The sequence below is a fragment of the Mesoplodon bidens genome, assembly GCF_964165515.1.
Source record: "Mesoplodon bidens genome assembly, chromosome: 4".
Lineage (NCBI taxonomy): Eukaryota > Metazoa > Chordata > Mammalia > Artiodactyla > Ziphiidae > Mesoplodon > Mesoplodon bidens.
The window spans coordinates 105755714-105768673 of record NC_138160.1 but is presented as its reverse complement, the minus strand read 5'-3'; positions in this window follow the sequence as shown (position 1 = coordinate 105768673).

Sequence of the window (12960 nt, the reverse complement as noted above, 5' to 3'; positions counted from 1 at the left end):
AAGAGATTTTTATTTTCAGTGTAATCTAGTAAATAATACAGTATCTACAAGAATAACTGACCATGTCAAGGCTGCTGACGGCTAACATGACAGGCAGCATCACTCAGGATCATTTGGTGGTGGGGTTTTATCCCTTAGTTTGAAATTGCGGTGATAAGACGGATAAGGTCATTTAAAGATGGTGACATGTGGTATCCGTTAACAAATGCTGGGTCGTATTTAAAACATGCTGAGAGCAGCACAGAGGCAGGGACAAAATGTTCTTAGCTTTTCAAGCCTAATATCTCTTTCACTGTATAGATTTCCATCACTTGGTTCTATTAGGTAAATTACATCTGACCTTTATATCCCAGTAAAGGTAAGTGTAATTTAAGAGTTTATGAGCATGGAAGTAGGGAAAATGGAAACAGTCCCCTGTGCAAAGGAGGAACTGTGAAATAATGACACAGAAGTCTCCAAATAGATGCCCCCTGTGTGTACTTCTGGTCAATTCCATTGGGACAGCCCAAGAAAGTACGAGTTTTGTTCTCTGTTGCTTTGCTTGTTTTTTCCTCTTTAAACTAAATCTCAGAGTTGGAACCTAATTCCTTTCTTTGTTCCAAGTTGTCCCTAGGGTATCATCCCTTTTTCCAATCAATATACATCGATAAGAGCACAGAGGACAGCAAAGGCACAGTGGGACAGGTGTTCTCATACACTGTAGTGTCGGTGTCAGTACAAGCTCCAGGAGGAAAGTTGCCTGTGCTTTCTCAAGGGCCTCAAAAATATTTATAAATTTTGTCCATGTGTTTCCACTTCTAAGAATTTACCCAAAAGAAATAAGAGATGTACACAATGATTGCTATAAAGCACTTGTTATAACAATAGGAAATAGTTAATGTCCCATCACAGGAAGATAGTTAAATTATGATATACCTTTACAGTGGAACAAAATGCAGCCATTACAATCAGGTTTTCCAGAATGCTTCCGCTTTTAAACAAGATATGTATCTGGATGGAGAGAGAGAAAGAGTATGAGATGAAAGTTAACATGATGAAGATGAATGATAGGATTGTGGGTGATTTTCTAAACATCTCAAAACAAATGTGTATTATTATTGTACTTCATATAAAGTCAGTATTTTTAAAATCATCTTTAGAGTAAATAATGGACTGAATAATGATCAAGATAATTTTGAATGGAAGAAGCAGATACTACTAAATAGTACACACAGCAAAACTATATTTTCATAAAATATACATGCCTTAATATGAAAAGAGAATAAAGACTGAAAGGAAACAAAATGTAAACAGTGTCTGGATTAAACAATTATTGGTAATATTTATTCCTTTATATTTTTCTATATTTTCTAAAATTCCTAGAACTACCTTTATTCAAATTAATATCTACATACAGAAAAAAAATCAGAGTACAAAAACTTCTTTTATAAGCATTTCTGTTTTGTTCCTTTGATACTTAGTCCTCAGCTCTAAATAATGGGCTCACACCTCTTGTGGTATCCAGCTCCCAAGATGACCCCCAATGGTCCTCACTTCCTGATGATATTCAAACTCTTCTAGAGTCCTCTTCTAGAAAGAAGAACATATGTGGCCAATAGGATATTGCAGAAGTGACAGTGTGACTTCTGGGGCTAACAGTTGGCTTCTTGGATCACTCACTCAGGAGGAAGCAGCTGTTGTGTCACCAGGGCACTAAAGCAGCCCTGTGGAGAGAAACTGAGGCCTCCTGCCATCTGCGGGGTCGGGGGGGGGGGTTGCACCGTCTTGGGAGTGAATTTTACAGCCCCAGGCAAGACTTAACATGACTGCAACCTCAGGAGAAACTGAACCAGAACTCCCAGCCAAGCCACTCCAAATTCCTGGTGCACAGAGTTAACAAACGTTTATTGTTTTAAGCAGCAAAGGTGTGGGGTAATTTGTTATGCAGCAGTAAATAACAAACGCACCTCTATTTTTTCCTGTATCAATTTTGAACATATTCTACCACAACAAATAAGAATTAGCTCACTCTCACCTCCCCCATTTGCAATGCCTTCCTCCTCTTTTTCCCAGTTTTTGGTAATTGTGTCCTTTAGTGAGTGAGGGAATTATGTCCATTATAGTTGAGAATATAAATGATATGCCTAAAACTCTCTGTCTTCTCCCATCAACTTTCAATGGCACCTCTTAATTTCAATATATAATATGAGGGTCTGACTCCACCCCACTCTACACGCCTACCCATCTGCTATCTTTTGTCAGTTCTGCCTTTGCTTTAAGATCATAAAACCTGATTACATTTATGCCATGTTCCATGTCCAAGTAATTCCTTAATGCTCCATCTAAAGGTTGATACTGATATTTGAGAACATAACTATAGCATTATGACAATGTAAATGTTTTTTTTCTCCAGAAAAGCCATGTTATGTGGTAGGATTACATTTCCACTTCTATTGATCCAGTGTGATGAATCCTAGGGGACGTGAAGGAACATGTTTCTGCAATAAGATCAAATGGTTTCTCTTTTTTTAGATTCTATCAGTATCTCAAAAGCATGCCATATCTCAGTTTGCTTCACATTTGTCCATGTATTCCCTTTACAACTTTTTCCCTATACCAGTATTTTCATATATCATCCTTATTTTTTCAATATGATCTTTCAGTTTTTTGCAGCAATTGAGTGCATCCATTCCATTCTTCCTAATGTCGTTTCTGGAGTCCACAACACACTGTACTTATTAAATTAGGACTTATTGCTTTCAATGCTACCCAACTAGCATTTTGGCATTTCATTCCCTTGTACTCTTAGGTTAATTCCACCATTTCTTCTATTTCATGTCTTCCTGTTATTTGTTTTTTCCCCTCATTTCTCTAGAGCATGCTGTCGAGTATATTTTTCAGGTTGGTCATGTAAGAAGAAACTTTCTGTGACCTTGCCTGAAATGTCTTCATTTTTACCTCATACTAGGTCAGAATGTTGTTAGAGATATAGTTCTGGCTTTAAAAACCCTTTCTCTCAGAATTTTAAAGGTATTGTCTTAGAGACTCATTGTTGTTAAAGTACAACTTGATACCAGTCTGTTTGGTATCAAACTTCACAGGACTTTTTTCCTCTCTGGAAGCTTTTAGAGTCTTGTCATTATCTTGGCTTTACTGAAATTTCATGGCACAATGTCTAGATCATTTGGCCACACTTGAATTCATTTAAAATGAAGACTCTTGTCTTTTCTCCACTGCAGTAAATTTTCTTCCGTCATTTTTTGACAATTCTCTCCTGGCCCTTTTCCATATTCTCTACTAATCAAATATTGAACCTTCTGAATTTATGAAGGTCTCACCTTTTCTTTCATATTTTCTTTCTCTTTTTACTTTGCTAAGTGTACTGTTGCCTCAACTCTACCTTCCATGATTCTAAATATATAATTCTTAATTTTTTTTAATTTTCAAACTTTAGTTTGCTATTGCATTTAATTTGTATTGTATTTAGTGAGGTATGAAGATTACAAGCTAATTACATCACAGTAACAGTGCAAGGTACAACTTTGAATTGAAAATCAGAAACCAGTAATCAGTCTTCACTGACCATTCTCTGCTCCAGGAAATCTCTTTCTTGGTGGCCCACATCAGGTGCCTTTCTCAGTCAATAAAATGGGACAAAGATTGTACAGTGGGTCACATACTATAGACCAGGAACACTGGGTATAGGGAAGACTAGGTTTCCTCAAGAAAGCAAGAGACTGGGAATGGGAATACACCCTATGGACTATTTTTCCCAACCTTCTCTTCCCTGAATCTGGTCTCCCCACTCTCCTCTTACCCTCTGAACCTGCTAGAAGAAAACTAAAAAATTCCCTTTACTTAAATATGCAGAGCAATTTAAATCCCCTTGTTCCAACCTTCTCATTCAGGACCATTCTCTTAGCCTTTTACAATGTTTTATAGTGCTGTATAACCACAACATAAATCTCTAATTTATTCAGCCATTCAACATTTACACCCAAGTGTCCAATGTGTCCAGTGCTTCTGTCCTAGGAGCCAAAGATTCAGCAGTAAAAAATAGACAAAAATGCCTACCCTCATGGGGCTTATGCTCTAGTGGGAGAAACAGAGACTATGCAAAAGAAAGAGACTATGTAGAATGTGATGGAGGAAAATAAAGCAGGGAACAGAGAATAAAGAAGGGTTTGCAATTTTTAATAGAGGGGTCAAGAAAGACCTCAATGAACAAGGGACCACAGAGTAAAGGGACCAAGGATATTCAAGCAGATGGTTCAGCTTTACATTTTTGGCTTCTGTCTACCCAGTTCACTTTGGTCCAATTTAAATGGATCTTTTCAGGAAGAGTCAGGGGTATTTAGTGATCAAAAGTTCTTAAGGCAATAATCAGAATCATCAGGAGACAGCTGACCCATTCCAGGCCCTCTGGTACTTGGAGATATCAAATCAAGTAAGATTTCCATAGAAGAGGGTGATAACTGTAATGTTTTGATGACCACATGTGTTTTTTTTGTTTGTTTGTTTGTTTTTTTTAGCGGTACGCGGGCCTTTCACTGTTGTGGCCTCCCCCGTTGCGGAGCACAGGCTCCGGAAGCGCAGGCTCAGCTGCCATGGCTCACGGGCCCAGCCGCTCCGCGGCTTGTGGGATCTTCCCGGACCGGGGCACGAACCCGTGTCCCCTGAATCAGCAGGCGGACTCTCAACCACTGCGCCACCAGGGAAGCCCGACCACATGTATTTTTGTGAGGATCTTCTTTCCCCTCTTTCTAGTGCTTTCACTGAACCCATAGCAACTAGCCTCTTTGCCTTCTTATGAGAAATGCTCACATGAGCCAAATTTTCAGATGAGCAAAAACACAACAACATAACAACAAAAAGCCAACTATACTTTCTTTCACATAAAGTCTTAGAAGAGAGCCATGTATGTGAATACAAACTGAACATCAGGGTCAAAGTTAGGGGATTCTTTTTTAATATACCTTTCACTCTACATCCATGAAGAGTGAACCCTAAGGTAAACTATGGACCCTGAATGATAATGACCTGTCAGTGTAGGTTCATAGATTATAACAAATGGACCACTCAGGTGGGGATGTTGATAATAGGGGAGGTTACGCATGTATGGGGGCAGGGAAGTTGTATGGGAAATTGCTATTCTTTCCTCTCAATTTTGTGAACCCTAAACTGCTCTAAAAAAAGTAAAATCTTGATAAAAACTGATTGATTAAATGCAGGGAGAAATTTCCACTCATTCAATCCTCTGAATATGCTAGAATCTAATTTGTGGGAAAAGGTCCTTTTTAAGACTATTAATTCAAAGAAGCCCTACAAGTTTGTCTTCCTCAAGTTGAAAACTCCTGTTTTCACTACAGGAATCTGATGTAGAACAGGCCAGATTCACCTGCTCCCAAAGGATGCAGCGTCTCTCTTGATTATGGAACTCACCACTTTTGAAAGGGTTCACATGCCTACTTGCCTACTTTCCCAACAAGGCTATGAGATCCTCTCAGACAGGGACCAAATCTCAGCCTTCACACAGTGCCCAGCAGCTAGCTGGTTCTTAATAAATGTTGTCTGCATAATGTATATCCCTTTTGGACTCATTGTAAGAACAATAAAAGCTAGCAGTTATTGAGCACCTGCTATTCTAGGCAGCTGGCATCATTATCTGTAACCCTCATAGCAACCAGAAAAGTTAGGTCCTGTGCCAGTTTTACAGATGAGAAAACTGAGGCTCAGAGGATTTAAGTAATCAGTCTAAGTGTACACAACTAGCCAACATGGAAACGCTAGGATCCTGCCCCTGGCATGTGTAACCCCAAACTACACTTTTGGTTACACCCTCTGCATTCCTTGAAGATAAGCAGATGAGACATCTCAGAAGAAGCAAGGAGAAGAGAGGCCATCATCTCTACTTACTGTTTCCAGCAAGTCCGAAAGAACATGCTTGGAACATCCTAGCACATGGGAACGTAGGACTCACCTGCCACCAAAGCTCTCCTTTTGCACACTTGGATGCATCATAGGCACAGTGGACGCTGCCCTTTCATCCCTATTCCAGCCACATTTAGAAAGGGGAAACTGAAGTAGAATGAGGTCAGCTGGCTTCTTATAGTAGGACCCACAAGCTCTTACTTTTAGAACATGTGAAAGTCCCTATTTTTTTCGGTTTTCCTTTTGGAGAAAAAAAAAACATTTTTTCAATAGCAAGCAAACCACACCTGAGATTAATGAGAAGAATGTATAAAGGAAATACTTTGCCATTTTGCAGGCCCTCTTGCTGCTCATATTTATAGACATCTTACCAAGAGAGCTTGTCTTGCAGAACATGTCAGAATTAGGGACGTTGAATTTTCAGTAACTCTTGGCTGCTTCTAGCTGGGCTTTGAGTTTGACCAGGGCAGGTCTAATGGGGTGTGATTTCCTCTACTTTGTTCAGGCTCTGGTGTGTTATCTCTCAGATAGCAGAACGGTCTTATGGTTTATTTGGCATGGGGTGCAGAAAGGGCCCAAGTTACATAAGGCTATTAAATCACAACCTGCCTAGACGTCTTCCAAAGGCTGTTAGCCTAGTTCATTCTGGGCAAATACAATTAAGGTCTTGGATATTATTTACAGCAAATACCGGTGAAAAAAACCTCAAGTTCCTGGGTCTATTAACATTGATGTTGAGGGGGAGGAGGATCCATGTGGATCGTGTTCAGTGTTGCAGCTTGCACTGATTAAAACCCAACTTGTCATATTCTATATCGTTGTACTGTAGTTATAGTAAATGTTCCTTGTAATGCATTCTCAAGTACAAAAATTGCTTCAGAAAAGAACATTTAGAAAACTAATTCTATTGAAACCAATGAAGCGTTGACACATTGCCTGATGCAGATTTGTTTAAAGAGGCTTGTTTTAAGTTATAAAAGTACAGTCCTGGAGGCAAAAATCAGTGACTCCTCAGTCTAGTGACTGAGAGAACAGTGAAGCAGTATGTTCAGCCAGCACCCCGTCATTAATCCTTTCCCGTAATTCTACCCTCGTCACCTTCTCCCTTGCCTGACTCTATAGAATTTCAAACCTGCTGCCAGCCCAGGAACTCGCTCAGAAACCATTCATTACTCAGGCAAGGCATTTATAATGTTTGCTGATGTGTCGGCGAATAGAACACAGTGTAAATCTGGACTGAAGTGGGCTCTTTTTTGTCATCTAAATTGCTCCTCTGCCGTGTGTTCCATAAGCCTTCGAAATCACTGGGGGTTTTGACACCCTCATCTTTCTGAGAGTAGCATTTCACCCTGCGCAGCCCTGGGAAGAAAACAGGATGGAGACTGTTTGCAGCTGAAAAGAGAGATACGGCATTAAGTAAAAAGCTTATTATTTACCTCAAACTAGGCCACTAGCTCCCACAGAAAACCTTCCATGCCTGCAGACCCTGTTAAAATCAAACATAAAAGCAAACATCCAGGCCCCCAGTGTAACCAAATAAGCAGTTTTGTGATGAGAGAAGGCTAGTGAATGAAGCGAGTGGTCAGCCAAAAAACCTGGTCTGATTTTCACATGAAAAGCTGTGCTGAGGGAGAAACATGCCCATTGTTAGGTGGTGAATCCATGTTTCAAAGCTGCTTTGCCCCAGGAAGGTATTTAGGGATCTCTACAAAATAAAATGTGGAAGCAAGGTTTCTGGTGGCGGGGGGTGGAAGAAGGCACACTTTCTTTTGTTCACTTAGGTGATGAATTCATCAGATTTGCTATGGCTCTTTTGTAGTCATGGTCATCTGTCTCAAAACCTGATTGAGTAACTCTTTTTCCAATTCTGTGCCTGTTATAACCAGGACATTCAACCAACCTTAGATTTTTTTTAATTGAGGTGAAATTTATATAATGTAAAATAAATCAGTGGCATCTAATACATTCACAATATTATACAACCACTACCTCTATCTAGTACCAAAATGTTTCATCACCCTAAAAGAAAATCTCATATGCTTGAAACAGTTATTCCTCATTCCTACCTCTCCCTAACCCCTGGTAACCGATAATCTGCACTCTGTCTCTATGGATTTACATATTCTGGATGTTTCTTTGAAATGGAATCATATGACTTTTTGTGTATGGCTCTTTTCACTTAGCATAATGATGTCAAGTTTCATCCACCTTGTAGTGTACCTTTTATGGCTGAATAATGTTTCATAATATGAATATACCACAATATATTTATCCACTCATCTGTTAATGGACATTTGGGTTGTATCTACCCTGTGGCCATTGTGAATAGTGCTGCTATACATATGTGTATGCTTGCATTTGTTTGAGTACCTGTTTTCCGTTCTTTTGGGTATATACTTAGGGGTGGAATTCCTTGGTCATAGGGTAATTCTATGCTTAACATTTTGAGGAACCTCCACACTGTTTTTCATAGCACTGATTCACTTGACATTCCCTTCAGCCATGTATGTAGGTTTCAACTTCCCCACATCCTTGCCAACACTTTCTTTTTTCTTTTTATTTATTTATTTTCTTTATTTTTTTGGCTGCGTTGGGTCTTAGTTGCAGCATGAGAGATCTTTGTTGAGGCATGCGGGATCCTTCGTTGCAGCGCGCAGCCTTCTCTCTGGTTGTGGTGTGCAGGTTTTTCTCTCTCTAGTTGTGTCGCATGGGCTCCACGGCACATGGGCTCTATAGTTTGCGTCCTGCGGGCTCTCGTGTTGAGGCACGCAAGCTCAGTAGTTGTGGCGCGCGGGCTTAGTTGCCCCGAGGCACAGTGGGATCTTAGGTCCCCGACCAGGGATCAAACCTGTGTCCCCTGCATTGGAAGGTGACATCTAAGAAATTTGCTTCTTAAGAGGATTTTATGATGAATCCAATCCCGCATACAAGTGTCCTTTTGTAATTAATCTTCTGGTTTTTCAGTTATGTAAATTCTTATTTTCATGCACAGTACACTTCAGGCTACTTTTTTTTCAAAATATAAGTCAGTATTGAACTCAGAACTTGTTTTTATTGGAATATTAATAATGTAGTATTTAGAGTCCCAGGCTGGCCCATAAAGCCTCTATAACCTGTACCAATCCGAGCTATAGAGCTGTAGGTATCATCCTCATCCTGGAGCCTGGTAGCAGAACTCATTTACAGCCAGGAGGAAGAAGAGCGTACAGAGCTGGTCCTGGGCAGAATTTGGAAATGTAGAGTGGTTTTGGCCTTCCCCACATTCCTTCTGTGGGCCATTCCTACCACCCAACACCCTTCTCCTCGTACCCTCATGTCACCATACTCCGGAGCTGTGTTAAGCACCCACCCTCCCCTTTCCATTCTCCCCTCCAAGCTGACCCTCCACTCCTTCAAAGCACTCTATTCTCTGAAGATACTTCATCTCCCAGTCAAAACTGTCAATTCCTCGGTGCCCTCTGATAAGCCCATTTCAAAGAGTCCTTTGAACTTCAAAGAGATTTGGAAATATGAGATTTGGTAATCCTTAAAAATGACCAATTTATGGAATATCAGTGGTGAATTCTTTAGGACTAAAGGACTCCATAAGCAGGCCAGTATTCTCAGAATATCTCTTGAATCTGTGTCCTTAAGCCTTAACATCTTGTCCGGGTTTCTTCACTTTCTTCCCCTTTGAGCCCAGATTTTCTAAGAATCCCATGGTTTCTTCGTGAAGATTCCCACAACAGCCCCAGTGTGGAGGATGGGAAATTATGGTGAGACAGGTCCAGTGGAGCCATTGCGTTGAGAGGATTTTGTCTCTTCCAGGTGTCTATAAGTTTAGGAGAACTATTGTGTTTGGATGACCTGAGATTCACAACCAGACCTCCTCTCACAAAGAAATTTTGAGGTGTCATTTGTGGTTTACACCCCTGTGCCCATTTTTTGTTATTTTTAAAATCTTTCTTTTTGGATCCACCTCCTTTCTGAAATCCCAGAGGTACGTATTAATGTTCCATGTTACAAATATGGAAACTGAGGCCGAAAATTCCTAAGGAACTTGTGCAAAGTGATAGAGCTATTAAGTGGCAGAGCCAAAATTCCAACCCTGATCTGTCTCCTTCCAGAGCTGGAGCCCTTAACCACTATACACACTACCCCGGTCCATCGGCCCTCCCAGAATCGTAGTCCTGGAGCAGACCTTTGAGACCACTGAGTCCAGCTAATTCATTTCTCAAATGCCAAAGTGTTGCAAGCTCTCATTATTTATGTACCTCTCAGTATTAATCAAGGCTCTCCAGAGAAACAGAATCAGCAGGATGTGTATAGAGGGAAATAGAGATTTATTTTAAGGAATTGGCTCATATGATTATGGAAGCTTGGCAAGGGCAAAATCTGATGGAGTAAGCCCACAGGCCGGAGACCTAAGGAAGAGTTACAGTTTGAATCCAAAGGCTGTCTGCTGGCAGAATTCCTTCTTACTCAGGGAGGTCAGTCTTTGTTCTATTAAGACCTTCAACTGATTGAATGAGGCCCACATCTTGGAGGGCTTTCTGCTTTACTCAGCTCTATTGATTTAAATTTTAAGCGCACCCAAAAGGCACCTTCAAAGAAACACCCAGATTAATGTTTGACTAAATATCTGGGCAGTGTGGCTAAGCCAAGTTGATACACAAAATCACACTTTCCTTCTCTATCATCATCGGCACATTCAGGGTCACCCAAGCTCTGATTTCCCTCAAGTGAATGAAGTGTTCTTGGACTAGCATCACATGTGTGCAAACTACGTTTCCCTCACCTCTTTATTCACCCAATAGCAGCTCTTGGGTGACTTTTTGGTGGACAGTTGTATTTTAGTCATGAGCCCAACCATCTAAGCTATGTTATAGGATCCCAGTGTCTCGTGCATGTCCATACAGTGATCTGACCAATGAAACCCTCTCAGATTTCCTCTGAGGCAGAGGCAAATGCTTTGGTTAATTGGTGTGGTCAGGTCTCAGTTTGAGAGAGACATGTTTTCTTGGCCCAGAGTTTAGAATTTCATGCTGATCTGGTTGACACAGTTCAGATCAGTTTGACCCACCGCGACAGTAGTTATCCTTTGATCTGGAGTCTATTTTGTAATGTGACCCATTCAGATGGCTTTCCTATGATAGTCAAGCAAGACAAAACCAAATCATCCCATTTATCTTAATGGGCTTTATTTTTTGTCTTTTTTCTTTCTTTCTTTCTTTTTTTAATTTTTTTTAGACTTGAGGCCTTGCCGATCTTTTGTTGAAAAGAAAAAGGAAGTTGTGTATCTATCTGATGGGCTTTGAAATACCATCAGGTGTTTAATGTTATTGTCCTCGGTTCTCCCAGTGGTGTGCTGAATCATATCTTAAAAGTTCAACAACCATTCAGTGGGTTACCATTCAGTATACTGTGTCATTATCAAAGATTTGGATTTACAAAATGCTACCTGGAAACAAAGCCTACTTAACAGGCTGTTGTCCCTGAGGCCACCTCTGCTGCCTGAGATGGGTCTTCTAGTAGGAAGTCTGTTTGTCTGACATTTGTCACTGCCCTTTGGGTACCCAGAAGAACTTGCAAGCCTGAAAATTGCTAGGTGAATTACATAATTTTATGTGACAAAAGAAACATGCACGACATTGTTCTTACACTAATATATACACCTGGGCATGCATCACTTTTCTTTTATAAACACTCATATGTTGGCAATGAATGTGTGAACAGATAAACTTCATTTTAATCGTTAAACGCATGCCAAGAAAGTTGTCTATTCACAGATACTCTCTAAGTGTTAAAGTGAAGTAGGTAAACCCATCCGTGAAATAAATTCTGTGATGCATTGCTTCAGGTGAAAAAAAAAAATGGTGAGAGAATATGCATCCCAGGATGCATCTGTTTGTCAAGTAAAAATATTTCGTAAGAGAAATACATACCTGGTTTTAGTACAGCTTCCCAAGCCTAAGCAGCATCATGAAATGCCTGGACTCGACTTGTGCTTACTGCTTTTAGAATAACAAAGTGGCTTTCTCTCTACACTTAATGATGATGAGGATTACTTGTGTGAAACACAGCAGCACAGTGCTTTATGCAATGGTCATAAACCACCTCACCTAAAATGCATTTTTGCTTTTATACCTCAGTGAACAGCTCTGAGTAAATGATCCATCCTTGAGTTGTGTATACAGAGAGAAGATCAGCATTGGGTTGTTGTTTTAATAAACTGGAAGGCTGCCAACATTCTCTGGGAAGAGGACAAAGACATTAATGCTAGCATGCAATCTAGCCCGTGTTTGGATTTAAGACGGAATTTAATCTTCTTGCCTCCTTTCCCTTTTCCCCTCCCCCTTGCCAGTCCTTTCTTCCCTAAATACACAGTCTCTTTTCATGGAGTTAACGCCAGCTATCTTAAACAGCATGAACTAATAAAGCATGGCATTTTTAAAAGAGGAGGCATTTACAAATGTGGGAATGTAGAACGTTTAAAATTCTTTCTCTGTACTTAGTTTAAGAGAGTGGTGATTAATGAGTTTATGTTATCTATCAAAATGCTTCCATCATGCTGGTGATGGGACGTGGGATTTATGGTAATGAAAAACCTGCAATCCCTCCCTTGTATCTAAATCTATCAGCCCCGCATTCATACAGAAAGCACTAAATGATATATTTGTAGCTATCTAAAAGCAAGATCATTTTTAAGAGCTTATGTACTGCCAAAAGGGAACATTCTTAAAATATAGGAAAGGAAATGATTTCCTTTCCAACCTATTGCTCTAGCAAGCATCATACTACAAATATCAATCTCCTACTGAAAAAAAGGAAAATACTGAGCAGATGATGATCACATGATTAGGCTAGTAATGCTTGATGAATTTCCTGCAATTTTCTTGGAACTCCTTTGTGATACATTTGCAAAGGGTCATACAGATTTTCACTGGGAGAATTTGAAATTGTTCTTTGTGCTACATGCCTTAGAAAGAGAAAATCTACCAGTACCTTGAATAAAACGCACTTGGTTCCATCTGTCAGGTAAGCATATGCCAAGTAGCCCAATAAAAAACT